Source organism: Rousettus aegyptiacus, unplaced genomic scaffold (assembly GCF_014176215.1).
Source record: "Rousettus aegyptiacus isolate mRouAeg1 unplaced genomic scaffold, mRouAeg1.p scaffold_m13_p_12, whole genome shotgun sequence".
NCBI classification, from domain to species: domain Eukaryota; kingdom Metazoa; phylum Chordata; class Mammalia; order Chiroptera; family Pteropodidae; genus Rousettus; species Rousettus aegyptiacus.
This window is the reverse complement of record NW_023416287.1, coordinates 17,287,298-17,302,738: the sequence shown is the minus strand read 5'-3', so window position 1 is coordinate 17,302,738 and position 15,441 is coordinate 17,287,298. Positions and strand designations below refer to the sequence as shown.

The 15,441-nt window shown below is 50.5% G+C and overlaps 1 protein-coding gene across 2 annotated transcripts in view; it reads left to right on the top strand.

Moving 5' to 3' along the window:
• The window catches only part of DLGAP4 (DLG associated protein 4), a 176,712-nt gene that overhangs the window by 49,489 nt on the left and 111,782 nt on the right, over positions 1-15,441 (top strand). The window contains exons 2-3 of one of the 2 annotated variants that reach the window (XM_036229445.1): positions 2,200-2,416; positions 11,202-11,395. The gene's annotated coding sequence lies outside the window, so the exon portion shown is untranslated. The remainder of the gene's footprint in view (positions 1-2,199; positions 2,417-11,201; positions 11,396-15,441) is intronic. The other variant, XM_016148334.2, reaches the window with a different exon arrangement.

The following is a 15,441-nucleotide window of genomic DNA, read 5'->3' as shown; positions in this document are numbered from 1 at the left end:
TGGGCAAACATGGAGGACTTTTTGGAAAATGCACCCTGGTTTCCCAGGCTGTAGTGGGAGAACCCCAAGAGGACCACAGGCTCCCAGAGGACAGCTGCCCATTTGGAGGTCAAAGAATCTAAAAAAATTTAGTGTTGGATTGTTGTAACAGCTTTATTAAGATAGAATTCACATACCATACAATTCATCCATTTAAAGTGTACAATTTAGTGGATTTTGGTATATTCAGAATTGTGTTCCATCACCGTGATCCATTTTGGACGTTTTCATTATCTCCAAAGGACACCACGAACCCCTTAGCTGCCACCTTCTCCCATTCCTCCCACTGGCAACTATTCATCTCCTGTATTTCCTTACAGAGTTGCCCGTTCTGGACATTTAATAGAAGCGAAATCACACACTCTGTGGTCTTTTGTGGCTTCTTTCAGTTCACGTGACGTCTTCAAAGTTCATCCGTGTCGGAAGTCCCCAAATCCTAAACACCGTCAGAGCCAGCAGGGCCCTAAGAGACTGTCTCATGTGCTTCTCCCACGTGTCGTAAAGTGGGAAATTGCGGAGGAGACGTATTCTGGTCCCTCGACAGGGAAGTGGTGGACTCCCTGATGGGTCTCGGAGCCCCCACATCAGAGCCACTGCCCTGCGCAGGACGCCTCCCCCTCTGCTGTCACCTTTTTTCCTTCAGTTTTGGGATCCAGCTGATTTTGGCTGGAAGTGACAACTTGATCAGGAATGTATCCTCCCAAGCACCGCATTTTTATGCCTTAGCAATTTTCACACCCCATTATAGAGCCTGACATCTTCTATGCATCTTTAAGAATTTGTGTCCACTAGTTCAGAATTTTGGGGAGTTTGGCATTTTCTTTTCCTGCCCCCGAAACGCTTTTTGCCCAAACGGTTATGCCTATTTGTCTTGGTTGGTGATTTTCCCTTGGGGGGAGGGGACAGTGCGGCACAGGATTTAGTGCAGCGTCTTGAAACTGGATGTCCTGCCTCTTCCTCAATGTTTGCTCATGGGTAATTACTGAAGCTCCCTGGGCCTCCGTTTCTCCCTTTGAAAAATAGGGAAAGCATTGTAGGGCTGTGGGGAAGAGGAAATGCGGCCAAGCCTGTTACTGGCTTGGATACAGGGAGGTTAGAGTGGTGAGGGCTTCTCAGGACCCTGGGGTAACCAGGAGAGAAAGGTGACCCTCCCCAGCTATTAATTGTCCCTTTCTTTTTATTCCTCCTGCGAACTGACCCCTGTACATCCCCTCCCAGGGCTGAGATGTAGACGCCTGGGTTCAGATCCCAGCCCAACCTCTTGGATTCCGTGCCCCCACATCAGCCTGGTTTCCGTTTTGTCTCAGGTTCTCCACCTGTAGAATGAGAGGGTGGCGGGCAGAGGGTTACTACTAAGGCCTCCAAGGCAGCCAAGAGGCTCCTGGGAGGAGATGTGGAATGGAGGGGCCCTTTTCTTCTCCCAGGAGGGCCAGGTTCCTGCTGAGTTACAGATCCAAGCAGGAGCGGTGGCACCTGTTAGGGAGAGGTGGGTGGAGAGGGACACCTGGCTTCCCGTTACCTCTTGCACAAGACGTGTTATGTGGGAAGTGATGAGGGGGTGGCACAATGAAGAGCCTGCTGCTCCGAGTGCAGGGGACAGGGGCAGAGCCTCTTCGAAGGGTCTTTATCAGGCACACGCTTTGTGCCACGAATTGTACCTGCATTATCTTTTCAATCCTCACAGTAGCCCTCAGAGGAGGAACTCTTATTCCCATTCGACAAGTAAGGAAACTGAGGCTCGGAACAGGGCAGCTGCCTGCCCAGTGTTGTTCAGTGAATGAGGGCTGAGCTAGGATTCAGACCCAGGAGTGTGTGGCTTTCCCGACTGCTCCCATCCAGGGAGAAGGAGGGAGAAGCAAGACAGGGAGGATCGGAGCCTTTGGAACCCAGCTTCCCGGCTGCTATGGGGATTCTGTGGGTGGTGGGAAAGGCATCGTAAATATGTATGACATGCAAATACGCCCCTGAAAAACAATGTGAGGCCCACACGAGCCAGGATGCCAGAGTGCTTTGGAAAATGTAGTGTTGTACAAACTCTTGGGTTTCTATGACTGCTGCATGGTGTCTCCCTCCCCAGCGTCCTCAGGGCCAATCTAGGGGACTCAGGGTAAAAGATTATCCTAGGTGCCTCCTAATTGACATTCTCCCCTATTCCTGCAGACACCAGTGCCTCCTCTCTGCCAGGTGCCTGGTGGTCAGAACCTGGTCACTCTGAGCACTGGAGGTCCCCTGTCCCATGCTGCTTGCTGCCAGCACCTCTGATCCAGTTCCCGGAGGGATGTGTGAGACAGACCTAAGTCCAGCGCCTGCTCCTGAGGTGACGCCTGCTGGTTCCCGACTGGTTCCTGCTCTTTCTCTGCACGTAGCTCCCTGGTTGGTAAGTAACTGCGCCCGCCAGCCCGGGCACACGGAATCATGGCTGCTCGCCCTCCCCCGTGCTTGGCACAGTTGGGAAATGCCCAGGTTTCCACCCAGTGGCGCCCACACACTGGCGAAGGGACCTCAGTGAGAGCTTTTATGTCTGTTTAATTTATAGTGTAACTGCCTGTCTTATCCAGTCCTCCCCACAACTCAAGAGGCGGGCACGGTGATCACGCCCTTTTTACAGAGGAAATAACTTCAGAGAGGGGAGGCCACTTGCCTGAGGATGCACAGCAAGTCCCGCTTTGTCCACCTCAAAGGTCAGCTCTTGCCACACCCAAGGAGCTGGGACAGTTGGTGGCACAGGCTCAGGAAGAGAAGGGAAGCAGTGAGCCATACCGGGGCTGAGGCGAGGCCATCAGAGTTCCTGAATCTGGGGAGGCCCTGTTTTTCCTGTGCCCCTGGCCTGTCCCACCCACACTCCTCCAGTTCCCACCTGGTCTAACCCCAACACGGATGTGGTGCAGGTCCGTCAGCATCTCTGACCGTCCATCTGAGGATTCTGTAGCCTGCCTCCACCCATACCACCCCAAGCCTGTCCTGTCATCTTTCCCATGATGATGACCCCCAACAGCATGCCCTGCTTGGTGCCAGGGCAGCGCCTGACACTCACCGCATTCCTTACCTCATCTTACCGCCACCTCGCAGGGCCACACAGGCACGACTAGTCCAGTTCACAGACAAGGAAGCGAAGCTCAAATGAGCTCAGGGGGCTTGCCCAGGGTCACCTAGCCACTCCTCAGCACTGCATGGGACCACCGGTTTACAATCTGCTTCCTCATGTGACCTCAGCTCCCCAAGGATGAGAAATAACGGGTTCATTCCCCCTGGACAGCCGGTCGCTGGCGCAGTGCCTGGCATATAGTGGGTACACAGTAAATAGTTGTGGAAGGGAGGAGGAAAGGCTCTCACACCTCCCTCCATCCAGACTTCATTAGGAGCCACGAACTATTCAGTGGCCTTTTGGCTACTGTTCCCTGCTGACACCAGAGAGCGTGTGGTCAGCTCAGGTCTTCAGCAGGACAGCCAGCCCTTCCGGTCTGGGTCCTCTCATCTGCCAACAATGCCCAGCCTCCCTGATGGGATGGTTATGAGAAGGAAAAAGACTCGTAAATATGTATAAGATGCAAATGTCGTAGGATAAGAAAAAACCCGTGAAGTTCACTGTAGATAATGTAAGTAGAAGTGCTTCTTCAAGAACGAGGAGGCACACACTCCTGCGGTACCAGCCTTATTGTTGATAGTGGTGAAAAGGACCCCATTAATTAGCTTCCCCCAACCCAGCTCTGCTAATCTGTCCCCTGGCAGACAATGGTCACCTTTGACCGAGAAGCCGTCGTAGGAAAAGAAGTGATGAGAATTGTATCTGTGGGATTTAATCATTTGCAAACTCTCCTGGTTGTGCCCTCGTCCCTACTTGTCCTCCCCAGAGACTAAATATGTGACAGGAGCAACCCGAATAACTGCTCGCATTTCTTGAGCAGTTATTAGGTACCTGGCATTGCACTAAGTGCTTCTTTTTCTTCACTCCCTCAGTTAAGCTTCTGATGACTCTGTGGGAGGTTGATGGGGAGACTGAGGTATGGGCTTGGGGGAGAGGGCTCATTTGTCAACATCCCAGTCTTGCCTAAAAATTACCGATGTTCAGAGCCCCCCTCCTCCCCACCCAGGCCAGGCACAGCCAGAAGTGCAGGATCGTGGCTGCTGAGAACACAGCGTAGCTGGCAGCCCCCAGCATGTGTGGCCCAGTGACGGAGAACGGGATTCCTTGGCAGGAGCTGGGAGAGCAGCCGTCAGCATTGCACAGAAAGATGGAGGACTGGGTGGCAGCGAGGGAGGTGTTACTGCTGCTATTTTGCTAACAAGCTGGTTATTTAAAGAACAGCCAGAGCCAAAGTCAGGAAATCAGATGGGGTTTCTCGGCGCCAAGGGCAGAGGCAGCCGGGGGTCTGGGAGCCTGACTGGCTTGGGGCACAGTGGCCACACTGGTTTTTTTCACTTACATATTATTGTTGTTAGTAATAGTAACAGTACTATAAAAGTCGGACAAGGATTATCTTTGAGAAGAAAAGAGGATGTAACGATTGGGAGTGGGGCAGGAGGCCTTTCTAAGGGGCTGGCTGGTTCTATTCATTGTCCCAGGCGGTGATTACACAACTCTTTAGTGATAATTTGTTACAGTAAATATTTTTGTTTTATGTATTTTTCTCTATGTATTATATTTCACAGTAAAAAGGCCAAAAAGCGATAACAATAATAGTTAATATATATTGAATACTTACTAAAGGCCAGGCTCTTGCTAAGCATTTTAGCTTTTCTCATTGAATTCCCATTGATTCTGTTATTACTCCCATTTTACGGAGGAGGAAAGTGAGGTTTGAAGAGGTAAAGTTACTTGTTGTGCGGTCAAAGAACGCTCGTGTGGGGGAGATGGGATGAGAAGCTGGACAGGCTGACTCAGGCTCACATCCCTGTCTCATGTTTGAGGATCAGGGGGCCAGGAAGTTTCCCCAAAGGGCAGGGGTTCCTCCATTTGTTCCTCAGACATGTATCAGTGCCTCTTGCATTCTTAAGGCTTGGGAGCCAGGCAGGTTTCTGTGGCCGTAGGCGGTGGGTGAGGCATCTGGGAGTGTGACAGAGGGTCCGAGCGGAGCATTTAGCCGTTTCACAAGTGCTGAAGGATAGGGAAGGAGCAGGCCTGGGGAGGAGCTGAGGGCATGCCCCGGACTCATTTGAGGTAAGTCAGGGTCAGACCCAACCTCTAAACTAACTGCATGTGGGACTGAACTACTGTTTCCTGGGGACCTACTATGTGCAAAGCACATCTATTATCTTCCTTATTCTTCAGGACAACCCTGTGAGGTCAGTGGCCTTGGTCCCATTTTACAGATGAGGGGACTAAGGCCTCAAGAGCGGAAATGACTGGCCCGAGGCCACACAGCCAGTGCATGGTGGAGCTGCTCTGCCGGCTCTCCTGGTCTTGAGCACCCTGTCTCCTGTGTGCAGCAAGCACCGCTCGGTGCTGGGGTCCTGGCAGGGCAGGCACCTGGTATGGGAGCTCCGAGCAACCCATGACTGCAGTCGAGTTCTAAGACAGATCTGTGGGTCCCTGAACTGGCACTGGGGATGTGGGCTGGACGGTGGCATGCAAGCAGGGGCCACCTGCTTTGCAGACAGAGCACCAGCCCCAGAGGGCTCCCACATTCTCACAACATCGAGCGCTCATCCCTGCTAGTCTGTGCCCCTCACAGGGCACACGGCGTTGCGGGGAGAGAGAGATTATACAATCACCCAAACAAATAAACTGAATAAGCACAGACTCCATTAGTGCAGTGAAGGAAATTAGCATGGTGACATTATAAAGATTAACAGGGTATGGAGGGCCTGCCTGATAGGGAACGGTCCAAGAAGTCCTCTCTAAGAAGGTGGCATTTGAGCTGGGACCCGAAGGATGATAGGGATCCAGCCGTGAAGAGTGTCCACCGTAGCATTGTTGTATCACCAGGGAACTAGTTAAACACATTTACTGCAGCTGCACAGTGGCACCCACTGCAGCTGTTAGAAATGGTGCCGTGGGTCTAAATTTCCTGTCGCAGAGAGAATTTCATAGTGTGTTGTAGAGCTAAAAAAGAAGAGGTTATAAAACAGCAGAGGTGGCATGGTATCATTTTTGTAAGAACTCTGCGATTCTGAAAACCATTCGCAGTGGTTCCTTCCAGGGTGTGCAGGCATGGGAGATCAGCGGCATCTTATTTATGCTTTTTCTGGGTTTGGAGTCTTTCTTGAGTGTTAGGACTTGGGAGGAGCAACAGAGGGTTTTAGGACTTCCACAGTCCTGCCCAGGGCAGGTCTCCTCTCCTGCCACCTCCCCCAATAAAATGGGATAAGCTGTGGGCTGGAGAGTCAGCAGATGTTGGCCATACATACCTCAGCTCTACCACGTCTCGACTGTGTGACCTTGGACAAGTCACTCACCCTCTCTGAGTCTGAGTTTTCCATCCTGTGAAACAGAGACAAGACTGGCATCAGAGGGTAGCCGTGGGCTTTAGTGAGTCAAAACATGTAGAGAGCTAGAGCCGTCTCAGTGTTGCATCACCGGTGGCTGCTGCAGTTACCACCGTGACTGCCAGAGGTGACACCTACTCTGCGTTCATCATGTCCTGCCTGGGCTCAGGGCCGAGCTGGTCCCCCAGGCTTGCCTCTCCTCTTATTTACAGAGAGCCGGACCCAGTTGGGGAATGAGGCCTAGGGAGCTAGAGCACTCAGCTGGGCACGCATGGCCAGCTGGACCCCATTCCAACACCTCCCCTATCCCCAAGCCCTGGCTACCTCCCCAACTGGCTTGCATCACTAATGAGCACTCTTACCAGAGATGCTGTTATGGGGACACCCTGGCCCTGCATTTACTTGTTTTCGATAGCCACTAAACCTGTCCAGGAAAACAGATAGTACCTTATAGACACAGAGAATCTAAAATCTCAGCAGAGAAACTTATATTCATGAAGTCAAACTCTGGGAATCATGGAACCTCAGTCATAAATAATCCAGCAAGAGCAAACATACGCATTTTACCCGTAAGTTCACTGCACTTTCCTGATGGCAGTGATAAATTAGAAACTGCCCAATTATCTATCAGCAAGAGATGGTTAAATAAATTACGGTCCAGCCAGACAATGGCGTTCTCAGTGGCTGTAAAGACAGTGCTGTAGATCTATACCGTTGACATGGAAACATGTCCATGTGCATTGTCGAGAGAAAAATAGGAGGTTACAAAATGGTGTATATTGTATGATCTCATTTTTGTTAGGAAAAAAATATAGAAATATATGCATGATCCGGCCCAGAGGAACACCCAGAAGGACAACTGTCACACAGGTCATAGGGGTTTCCTATGAGATATGCTCATATCATTCAGATACTTTTCAAGTACAAGTGACAGAAAACCCAGCACAAACTGGTTTAAGCAAAAATGAAATTTATTGGCTAGTGACTATAAAATCCAGAAGTATGCTAGCTTCAGCCTTAATTGGATCCGGGGACTCAGACACTGTGATTGGGACCTGATTTCTGTCACCATTCCTGAACTCTGTTTCCCTGGGTTGTTCCCATGTTCTCATAGAGCTCTCTTGTACAGGAGCTAAGGTGCCCATCAGAGGAATATCAAGACTTCTTCCCAGAGAGCTCAAACACAAGTTCCAGGACTGAGGCTTGGCATTGATTGGTCAGATTTGTGGCTGTGCAGCCCACTCACTCAATAGCTCTGGTTGGAAACCTGGGCCTCCGTACTGCCCCCCAGCTGGGGATGGAGTCAGCACCACCCAAACTTCACCAGTCGAGAGTGGGAAAAGGTAGCTCCCCCAAACAAAAATGTAGGCTATGGCCTAAAAGTAGGCTAAACAGTGGCCAAACATAGCAAATTCCCTCTCCCGTACTTATCTGAATTTCCCAAGATACGTGACTTTTCATAATCAGAAAACACAGCACAACTGTGGAGAGGAGTCCTGAGCCCAGACATTACTATCAGAAGCTCACCGAAGCACCTTTAGACTTCAAATCAGAACGTTAGAACCTCCTCAGTGCTAGTCCAGCTCAAGAGACATCGACTCTCTCTGTTGAGGCCTGTGCTGGGCCCGGCAGGGAGCCGTCCTGGCCCTCAAAGGTCTTGCAGTTTTGAGGGGAGTGAAAAGAGCCTTCAGATGATTCATTACAAATGTGAGTGAGCTGGAACACAAGGGCCAGCATGGGAGCGAGGAAGGCTTCCTGGAGGAGGTGACACCTAAACTAAGTAGCCAAATAGAGTATTGGGAGGCCATTGTAGGCAATGAAAACATGTCAAGGGCCCCAAGGCATGTGGTGGGGGAACAACCAGTGGATGAGCAGCGGCAGACCTAGACCACAGGGGCATTAAATGCCAGGGTAAGAGCTTGAACTTGATCTTGAAGGCAGTGGGGAGTCTTTGAGGGATATTGTGGGAAGAGGGAAGTGTGTCAGCAAGCTCAATCTGGCTCATACTGAGAGCACAACCTTGCAGGGGTCAGGCAGAGGTCCCACATGAAAGGAGAGGAGACCCAGTGGTCCCTCAAGGGGACCTTCAGTACCTACTAGTCTAAATTCTTTTCCACGCTGGGTCAGAATTCCTGGTCCCAAGGCGTCCAGCCACTGCTTGCATACCCATACCCTCAGAGATGGGGGACCTCACTGTTGCCTTTACCTCTGGTTAGGAAGCTCTTTCACAGGATCAAGTCCACGGTCTTGCCACTGCCCGAGGCACACCTGGAACACTTCTCACCCACCTGCCACTGAGATCTCTCTTCCAAATGACCTGCCAGGAGGACTGGCAAGGGCCTGTATTTTCAGGACAGAGGGTTCCAAGCCCGGGGAGCTCTGAGTGTCTGCATACCCTGCTGGGAGCTTGAATGGAAAGGGGCAGGCAGAGAGTCATATCACCCTGACAGCAGAGAGAGTCATATCACCCTGACAGCAGAGGGAGTGTTTTGGGCCTTTGGACACACATCTGCCTCAATTAGTTCTCCAAATGCCCTTTGCTTTTACAAACAAGAAACTCAGACTCAGAGAGACCAAGCCACTATATAACAGCACAGCAAGTCAGAGGCAGGTCTGGAACATGGTCCCAGTGTCCTTCCACCCCAAACCCCTCTATGGCCCTCCTGCTCGCCTCCTCCCACCCTTCAGGTGAGCCTGGGTACTTCATCTACTCAGATTTGGACAGCATTTTTTCTGGAAGCTCCAACATCCCAGATCGTCCCCTCATACCCTTCTAAATTTGGAGGCAGCCAGCGAAATTTTCATCAATCAAATGTATTGCAACTATTTATTTTGACAGTGGCATTTTTTGTTTCTGATACATCAAAGTTGTGTGACACACATGAGCTATGTTTTATGGATCATCTCTAATACTTCATCTTGTCCCAGGATCCCCATTTAATCATTCATTCTCACACTCCACAAACATTTATTAGCACCTACCATGTACCAAGCACCATACTACAAAGACGCATTAAAGTAGCTCCTCCCCCAGAGGAATTCAGGGTTCAGCCAAGAAGAGGGATGCAGGTGATACCTGGCAAATCAGTGGGAGGTACCTATTGCTTAGGGACCTCTGAAGCCAGACCAATTGATTCTGACCTTCTGAGCAGAGTCTTGAAGGATGAATAGGGTTATTCGGGAGAAACAACTGGGAAGGGTGAATCAGCTAGAGAAACTGCGATATGCAAAGATCTCTCTTGCCCCCGACTAAGCTCTTAGTGCTCCAGGGAGTGAGGGGTTGTCGGGCTAGAGAAGACTGAAGAGTTCAGCCCAGGTCAAAGCTTGGGAGGCCTCAACTACTGGGCCAGGGAATTTGCATTCGATCCTTGGGGTTGAAAGGAGCCCAGGGCCTGGCAGTTCTGGGCGTTAGAAAGGTCCTTGAATTGGGTTGGTGACAATGGATGGGGCAGGACCATGGGGGTGATGCTAGAGAAGAGATTTAACAGGACTTAGGGACTTAGTGGGTGCTGCAGAAGTGGAGGGGAAGGGTTAAGTCTGATCCTGGAGGAGGGCGGTACAGGCTTGAGGGCCCTGTGGACCAGTGTCAAGGTGAATCCTGGCAGAGGCTGGGTCAAGGTCAGTGTCAGTGAGATAGTCTCCAGGTGGAGCCATCAGGGACCTCTTCGGCTGTCATGAGACTTAGAGCAGCAGCTCAGTGAGCCCTACATTGTCCCCACATTCCTGCCAACTTACTGGGGCAAGTCTTTTCCCCTCATGGGGCCTGTTGACCCCTCTGTAAAATAAGGTGACAACACAATCCCTGGGGAGGGGCGAGAGGGGTGTGTATGGGGCAGGCTTTGCACAGTGCCCGGCGCAAATAAATGACTGGAGATTTCCCTGGTTATCATGTCGGGGGTGCAGAGGCGGCCAGGGAAACCGGGTGTGTCACCCGTAGAGGAGAAACCAGAGACATTGAGGCCTTGCTCCTTGCCTTTCCGTCTCTGTGGGGAAAGGCAGGGTCTGGGTCTGGCGCTCAGACCGGGGGTGGGCGGGTGGGAAAGCTCTGGGGAAGGAGACTACACCTTAGACTAGGAAACCTTTTGGAAACAGATTGCTCTCCACAGATAAGCTAACGGGTGGTAGCGAGCTCCCCATCACTGAGAGTATTCCAGCAACAGCTGCACCACAACTTGACAGAAAAGTTCGCAGAGTATTTGTGATTCCGCTGAGGAGCAAGAAGGTCCTTTCTAGCCCAGAGTCTGATTTCATGGTTTTCCTTCCCTGAGCCTGTTTCCTCATCTGTAATATGGGGGAAATAGCAGCCCCTATCTGAGAGATGGTTGTGAAGTTTAAGCGAAATCATCCAAATAAAGTGTTTAACCCAGATTTGTCACATAGCAAGTGCTCCCTGAGTGGCGACTGTCATTCACTGCTGTTGTTGATGTTATGCTAAATTTTGGGGTGTGTCACTTTCATCTGGGGCCTCAGGTCGCCCCATCTGTCAGTCGGGTGCTCCTGCCTGCCCTTCAGGACCCACTCTCTGCCCTTCTCATTGTCGCCGTCACTCTCTCCAACTGCCCCCACCTCACCCTCACCCCCCGCCCCGGAGGTGGTAGGAATTCCAGACCCTCTGGGCCCCTTTTAGCTCTTGCTTGAGCTAGAGTTGGCAGGTTGGGGTGGCGGGTGCCATCCGCCTCCCATATGCTTCCTGCTATTTAGAGGAAAACTCTCCCTGTGTTCCTCCAACCACACAGGCTGACATTTCCAGACAGACGCTGGAATCAACTCTTCGGAGGATTGGCAGATAAATTTGGCCCTGGCTGTTGGGAAAATCTTCAGCCTTACTGGGGAAGCTGAGCCCAGGCTCACTGACTTCCATCCATCCACGACTCCTCAGGCCTGGTCCTCTTGGAGGCCGGAGCCCTATTCTACAGCCTTGCAGATTAGGGTAAGTCTCACCAGCCTGGCCTCCCCCCAGGAAAGTCCGTGGTCAGGGACTTGTGGCTTCTAGCTTTGAATTCAGAGACAGAAGGACTTTGCAAGAGGAAGTAGTGGGTCCCCGCTAATGCCAACACACTTGGGTGTTGCCCAGCTCACCCTGGAAGAGGAGTAGGTTTTGGATTAGGGAGACCTGAGCCTAAGACTGCTTATGGGCAGGTGGCTTCTGGGCCTGCTTCTGAGCCTCTTTTTCATCATCTGTAAAATGGGAATGATAATAATAGGATCTGTCTGATTAAAAGTTCTTAGGATAGTATCAGGCTCTTGCTAAGTGCTCAACAAATACTAGCCACTATTACTGTCATCATCATCACTGTCATTGTTTTTTGGCCAAGAACAATTTCTAGCACATAATAGAGGCTCAGTAAATGTTAGTGTTTTTTTCTCTCCTCATTCCTTATAGCTGTGGCTACTTAGAGACTATTGGAGCATTTCAGAATTAGCTCAAATAGGGGTAACCAGAGGCAGAAATGCAACAATAAGGTCATACAGAGACTGCCATGTCCAGGGTAGAGTGTAGGTGGCCAGTTTCCTGACAGACAGACAGACACACACACACACACGTGTGTATACACACACACACACACACAACACTCTCTCTGTCCCAAAGTTTCATTCACCCCCGCTGGAGTCTGGAAAGCCCATCTGCTTCAATTCTGTTGATGCTAAGATATAGGCAACATCCTGAGGACATAAGACACAGAACAGCTTGGTTTTGATGGACAGAAGGGAGAAGAAGGCCTGGCTGGAGGCAGAGTTGGGGGAGGCTCTGGGCACCAGCTGCAGTAGAAGGGTTCAGGGAAGCTTGAGTAGTTCTGTTTGGCTGGAGGAGAAAGTGGGTGGCAAGAAGGCACAGGACGGAGCAGGAAGTAAGTCTGAGCTCCATTCGGCACCTCCTGAGCATTGGACCTCATACCAGGCCCTGGGACAATTGATGGGAAAGGTGGTTTTGCTTCCTGCCCTCAAGAATCTCTGCATCTGGTGCAGGAGAAAGGGATGTAGATGACAAACATGCAAGCAATGAATTAACAGGATTCTCAGTTGTGCTCAAAGAGACCTGAAGGCTGAGAGAGGAGTTGGCACAGGGTGCTGGTAGTGGGTACTTGTTAAAGGCAGGGCGGTCAGAGGGGGCCTCTCTGTGACCTGGGTTTGGAGCTGACCCTATAAATGCTGATCGGGGTGTAGGGACAGAGGGCAGAGGGAACAGCAAGAGCAAATTCCCTCAAATTGCATGAAGAAGTAGCAGGAGCCTGATCCTAGAGGCCTTGAATGCCAGTTCAGTCAGAGCTGCTTTTGAGGACGGTTGTTCTGGTGGTAGGTGCAGGACCCTCCCTGGTGGAGAGGAGATGGGAAGCGGGAGACCTGTCTGCAAAGATTGATGGAGAGCCTGCGGTGCACACTACTGGGGACAGTCAGTGATGGATTGTGGACCAGGTGGAGGTAGGTGAGCAGAGAGGAGAGAGCACTTCATTGGGGTCAGGATCTGAACAGAATCCTGAGACTTGAGACAAGCAAGTTTTAAAGGGAAGATCTGGACCTGCGTGTAGCTAGAGGTCAAGTCAAATAAGAGAAGAGACCTCAGGAGAACTTAGAGCCAGACCCTGGACTGGTCAGTAAGAGTCTTAGAAGAGGAGAGCCAAGTGCTGGGTGTGGTGAGGGGGCTTCCTCACAGCCTGAAACTGGAGGCGGATCAATAGCACACAGGCGGCAGAGTGAGCTCTGGCTGATACACTTGCCTGTGTTAGACTCAGACGCCCATCCAGATTTGTTTACCTGCTGTGTTACTTTAGGTAAATCACTCGACTTCACTGAGCCTCACTTGCAATACTGGATCAGTTGGAATTGCACTTGGCTACATATAACAGAAAAAAATATATAGAAACACCCAGGAGGTTATTTTTTTCATATAACAAGGATCTCAGAGGCAGTCAGTCCCGGGCCAGAGCAGTGATTCAAGTGCTTGATCGAGGGCCGAGATCCCTGCCGTCCTTATCATGTATCTTTCTCTTATTCTCATGGCTAAAAAAATGGTTGTTCCACCTCCAGATGTTATGTCTGAATTTCAGGCAGGACAAAGAAATTAAAGATGACATGCTCTCTGCATCTGTGCTTTTTATCAGGAAAGCAATAGATTTCCTAGAAGGCCCACTCGGTGGACTTTTGCCTATATCTCATTTGCCAGATATGGTCACATGGCCACCCTAGCTGCAAGCGAAGCTAATGAAGTGAATATTTCTAACTTCCGTTCATTAGGCGAAAGGAAAGAATGGCCAGCAGGATAGCTTGCAGGATCCCCTTTAAAGTTCCCACCTCATAGAGGCTGTTGGGAAGATTCAATGAGATAATTAATGTGCACAAAACATTTAGCATCTGGAAAAGAACAAATTCTCAGTAGATGGTGGCTGCATTGCCTATACTGCTCTTCCTGCATTCAGTCACTCATATATTCATTCAGCAAGCATATATTATGTTCTGGGCACTGTACATGTACTATGTCCTGGAGACATGATGAGGACAGGCCCCGTTCTTTTGGTACTCACGATGGGTAGAGAAACAGTCTGATTCAATTCAATCAGTGTAATAAGAGGGTTGGAATGTCCATTTATTTGTGCCTTTCTTATTACTGCTATGGTCCTAACACCTAGAATAGTGCCTGCCACACATTATGAACTCAATAAATAGTTATTGAATTAATGAAATAATATAATACTTATTAGGGGCCTCCTGTAAACAGAGCTCTTTGGGTGAGATAGAGAAAGTGAGTGAACATCACCTCTCCCCAGAGAGGAAGTGGGGAACGAAAGTTGCTACAGGCCAGGCCATGAGGTAGGTGCTGGGGACCTAGCAATGAGTAAGACATCGTGGCTTCTGTCCCTAGTGAGCCCATCATCTAGGGGCAGGAGCACTAGAAAAGAATTCTGGAGGCCTGAGATCACATCTGTTCATGTACCCTGGGGTAAGCCCTTTTCTGGGCCTCAGTGTCCTTATCTGTACGACGTGTTTGAGGGACCCTCTGTGGGATATCAGTGATGCTGGGGGCAATCGTAGGTGCTTCATGAACCCTACTTCTGTGTGTGTGTAGATGGTACAGAGACAGATGGGCTAGATGCCAGTTTTCCATGCTAGGGGAGGAGGCAACTATTGCAGGGATGGGAAGGGACTGCATCTGAGCCCCTGGAAATTTCCTGGGGGCCTGGGAGGGTGAGGAATCTGTGCTCTGCTTCTGTCCTCACCTGCTCTGATATCTGGGCCTGGAAACTTGTCAACAGCCAACCAGCTGGGCATGGATCTTTTAGCATTGGCTGTGAGCAAGCAAAGAATGGGCTGCGCTGGGTCTCCTAGGTGAGAAGTAAGGATGATTATAGTTATCAGAGATCTCCTGGAGATGGGGTAGCAGCCTGCATTTTGAGAATGGAGATCTGGTTCTGTCACCTGCTTAGCTGCGTGATGTTTGACAAATTTCTTGACTCCTCTAAACCCTGATTTCTTTACCAACAAAACAGGTATGCTAATCCTTGCCTTCCCTAACCCTGAAGACCTTGACCCAGCACCTGGCACATGGTGGGCACTCAACATTGGTAGTGATCATCATTGTCATTTTTATGTTTTAATTGTGGGGAAGGGGAGACAGACATTGACTGAGCTCCTATTTGTCAGGCTGGGTGCTGGACACACCATCTCATTGTATCACAACCCTGAGGATGTGGCTCTGTTCTCGTTTCTCGAAGGAAGACACTGGCATTCTTGCGTGCCTCATCTTCCCTTTCTGTCTCAGAAGGATTGAGTTGCTGGCTTTGCTGGGATTCCTGTTGAACTAAAGCCTTGGGAATCCTTGGAGAAGGCAGCTCAAGATGTTTGCTGTGAGATCATGCAGGAGGCCAGTGGAGGGGGTCAGGGCAGGAATCTAGCCCCCATCAAATGGGTGAGGTGCCAATAAAAGATGGCCTCGGGGGCGAGTGATGGTGTGGGACAGGCTGAAAAAATGCTTTCACTCTT